We start from the raw sequence: 4,595 nt of genomic DNA on the forward strand, positions 1-4,595 counted from the left end.
CGCCCCAGTCCTTACTGGCAGACCCACGAGGCGCCAGCTTGTTCTGGAGACTCAGTTTCCACCGGACAATCATGCAAGCGGGGAAAACAACGCGATGGCTGTGTAAACCCCGTTTCCCTCACCACCACCACCCCATCTGATTTTCAAAACATGCATTTTCAGGTAGTCCTAAACTGTGAACAGCGAGCTTTGTGTGTTATCTAGTGGGGGTGGGGATGGAAGAGGAGGAGACTCCCACCGCCCGCTCCAGTCTTTAATGTCTGAAATAACGAAATGCCTGTGTGGCAGCTGCTGCTTGAGCCAAAACTAACTCTTTGGAAGACAGAAAAGAGTGAAAGGCAAAGAAAGACTGTTCATTTTTTTTCCTTTGGTGCCGTTTGGGATGTCATCTGTTTCCTTGGCGACTGTGTTCAGCCCCAGGAGCCCCTGGGCTCCTGGATTGTTAGGGGGGAAAAAGCATGCTATTTCTGCACCGTCATTTATCACTGTCACCGCATAATGATTCCCCTTGCAGCCCCTTATTGATGTTTGTAATTGCATTATCTCATAAAGGAGGATGATCAATGAAACCGAGCCGTGCATTCTGGGGTCAGAGGAAGCCAAAGTACTGTTTGTCCCCTTTAATACAACAAGTACTCATTATCTTTAGGTCTGCATTCAAAAAATGATCTGATCTGGGGCTGACCCTGTCGGACATCCCAACACTTTTTAAAACGCGGTTTGTGTAACCTTTTGCTTAAATGCTAAATCAAGTACCTGTCTTGCATTTCAACGAAACAAGATGCTAGAACTGAATGGGGAAAGCGTTTCTTTTTCTTTTTCCTTTTGTTTCTTTTCGGGAGGGGTGCGAGGGTGTGATCGTCTGAAGATGCGCGCAGTTTTACACTGCCACTGCCTAGTGAGATAATGTAGAAAAAGCAACCCCCATCAACAAGGGACCCAAGTTATCTAATGAATGGAAAAATTGGGGTGAGGGGGGAAAGGTATCTGGGAGCATTTAACAAGGTCGGTACTAAAAGATCAGAATGAAACCACATCCGGTTTAATTAATAAGAGCTATAAACTGAAATAATTCCCCATGATTCTGCCCTTGCTTCTCCCTTTTACAGAGTCATATCTCTTCGTTTTAGATAAATGACTTTTGTGCCTGTTCGATTCTCACAACAATAACTAAATCAGTTGCACGCTCTGTATCTGAAACCTTCTACAAACGCCAGCAAATAAAAAGAAGTTCATTTGTCTATTAAGGCAAGTATTTAGTTGAGCAGAAATGTCCCAGTAACACTGAATGGAGTTCATGTAATCCCAAGAAAATCAAGTCATCTTGTTGCACTGAAGTAAATGAAAAAACACAAAGGAGGAAAGGTCCAAGTGTAATTTTAAACTAAATGCATTATTGGACTGTCACAGTGAAAACTGTGCTTGTGTGGCTGGGATGGAGGGAGTAGACATCAACTTAGCTCACATTTAACTGAAAGGTTTTATAAAAGAAACAAGTATCCCAGGGTTGGTTATCATTTTAATTTGTGGAAAGAGGAGAAATGGAGACAATTTAAATTCATCATCTCAGTACATTAGGGTGAGTAACTCCTTCAAAGACAAAATTAAGCAAAGAGCTTATTTTAAACATTGCAAGGCTGTATTACCAAAAATAAGTTTCCAGTCTTCTGAAGATGAATTCTTCCATGTTAATAAGGCTACCGAAAAGAGAAAAAAGAAAAGACTAGGACCAGTTGTTTATTTTAAAAGTTCTAGAAATAATTTCTAAATAATGTAAATCAATATTTTAAATAAAAGATCTAAATGAAAAACCTTCACCATATGAGAAAATGAGGACTAGTTAAATAAAATAGTGTGTCCCGATAATTTGACACCTTGACATAAGACCTTAAATCGAATGATAGCAAATGAAGGGCAAAAATACTCCCCTTTGGAAAAAGAACTTTAATAATAAAGCTTTAAAAAAGTTTTAATTGTGTTGAACCATCATTTAATTTTTCTCTAGGGCAGATTCTTCTAAAAAGTATTATTTCCCAGGAATTCTGTTAAATCACTTTGAAATAGTATGTGTTTTGTATTGTTTAAATATTGTGGCACTTTCGTTCTTTGAAAATGCTCAGACTGAAATGGATATGCAGCCACGCATATATTTACTATAAATGGTGTCTTGTCGTTAACATAAAATATTAAAGGGAAAATAAAACTTTGGGCTTTGTCAGTTGAGATAGAATTTTTTAGCATACTACTCTGATTTTCCAAAACACACAAATGAAACGCCTTGATTTTAACCAATCAACACAAATCTTTCTCTTATTTGGTTGGGGACGTGGCATCCTGTACGTTTTCTATTTTTAATATTTACTGTTATAGCCCACGGTTAAAATAATGAAAAATTAGTTTCGTTTCAGATATTATTTATTTATGGAACGAACATGATTAAAACATAAACACACACAAACTGCAGCTGCAACAGAAAAAAAAACTTGATTTACGGTTATTAAATCTTTGATCGTCATGTTAATGTTTCTTTTTCTACCTTTCATTTGCATTTTAATCTATCGAATCTTTACAATTTTGCTGCTTCCTATTTCAATGATTGATTACAGGTCTGAAATAAGAAAAACCAAGCCTAGCTTTTCTTTTTCCTTTCTTCTATTCGCTTTTTTCTTCGCCCCCCCCCCTTCCCCCTTGTTAGATTTCTGAAACTTTCTCTCAATGCTAATGTAGACGGGACAAATTAATTCTGCTCTTTTAAATGTCAAAGATATAAATAAAAAATGTTTTCTGTCCCAAATGTGAATATTTTCCCAGCCGTTTGTTTTCCAGTCGTAAAAGATCATCCCAGCAAAACGCAATTAACAGTGAAACACACACCCACGGCGGCGTGGATTTTTTAAAAAGGACGTGTTTTTTGTGAGTTAAAGAAAGGTGAGAAGTTCATCGTCCCTTCATCATCAGTAGCCTGGCGCGCGGCTTCTTTTCTCTCTTAACACACACTCAGAGATTTGGTCTCGAGTTCTATCTGTGATCTAAGTCACACAAACAAAAACAAGCCTGGTGGGGGCTTGCGGTGATTAAGTTGATTTCTTGAGACAAGCAGTATAAAGACAAAAGGGGAAGCGACGCAGGACTGTTTGTTTTCTTTCCCCAGCTTACCACTGCCCCTATCGCCGTAGCAGAGGAGGCGAGCCTCAGGTGCGAGAGCCCAGGCCGGATGGGAGCGCGTGCAGCCTCTCCCGCCAGCCGCAAGTCTGGGCACCTGAGAGGAGCGCCCGCACCCCCAGCCCAACTCCGCGTCCGCGCCTCCGGGCCGAGCCCTCTCGGTGAGGTTTTAATGCCTGCGGGCGCAGAGGAGCCGGCAGAAGAGTGAGGACCGACTTCTCCGGCGGGTCCAGGCTGCTCGCGCTCTTGTCCGCGTGTGGCGCGCTGTGCCCGGGCGGAGGGCGAGCCGGGGGAAGTCGGAGGGACGGGACGCCCCCACCCCGAAATCTCTGTGTGGGCAGGCACACCAGCAAGAATCGGGGTGAGGGCCGTGAGATGGAGAAATGGCCCAGGCAGAGTCTTTCCAGATCAGCCTCTGGGCTCCGTGCGCACCCAAGGGCGTGCCCACGGACGGGGGCGCCGACCATCTTCCCCCGGCTGGGTCCCCCGGGCTCTGCGTAGCTCCCTTTCTCCTAGAGACCCCAAGGGTGGCTGCCGCGAGGGAGTCGATCTTCATTAAAGTGGACGCACCAGGCGGTTAAAGGGGGGGGGGGAAGATATTTGATCCGGGTCGACCCTTTGTCTTGAAGCAGATTAGGCAGCCTAGAAATAGGAGGAAAAACAGAAAGTCTAGACAGGAAAACTTACTGTGTTCACAAAATATAAAAATGAACCGAGCGGTCTGGTACCTCAAGGGGTGAAGATAGATCCTTGTAGACAAGAGGGAAGGCGAGACTGGGAAGATTTAAAGTGAAAGAAACCGCAGATTATTAAGAAAGTAATAGTAACGTGTCCCATACACTACGGTTTTATTGTTGGGTAGTAACTACCCGATTTATTTATTGCCAGGTCTATATAATAGAGATAATGACCACAAACTCAAGATAAATTATTAGGCGCCCAGCCGGACAATTCTTTTTTTATTTGAGAGCGAATCTGAAAGGTGAGACTCCTCTCCCCTCCTCAAAGATCCGTCTTGCCTTCTACCATATTAAAAGCATGACATGCAAATAAATAAGTGCTGCGGGGTTTGTGTGGGTAGGCCTGCAGAATTTATTTCAGGTGAGAGAGGAACATACACTGAATATGAATTTCCGCAGGAGCTGCGGAGTGATGTCTTCTCAGCGCCCCCCCTTCCTCCCAGTCTCCCTCCTTTTCTGTGGGAGCAGACAGCGTCCCCTGATAAAAACATTAATGTGTCATGTCTCAACTCCCTATTCCTTGACATATAGGTTTGGGGAAAGGTGAGGGGCAATGAAAAATGCAAAATGCGTCCCCAAAGTAGGTTGACTTGATGGGACTGCTTAAAGCGATTCCCGCCGACAAAGGGAAGGGGGAGTTGCAATTACGACTTCCAGTAGGGGGGCGGTATCGGAAATATGTTAATATCATTT

Source organism: Neophocaena asiaeorientalis, unplaced genomic scaffold (assembly GCF_003031525.2).
Source record: "Neophocaena asiaeorientalis asiaeorientalis breed wild unplaced genomic scaffold, Neophocaena_asiaeorientalis_V1.1 scaffold381, whole genome shotgun sequence".
Classification (NCBI taxonomy): domain Eukaryota; kingdom Metazoa; phylum Chordata; class Mammalia; order Artiodactyla; family Phocoenidae; genus Neophocaena; species Neophocaena asiaeorientalis.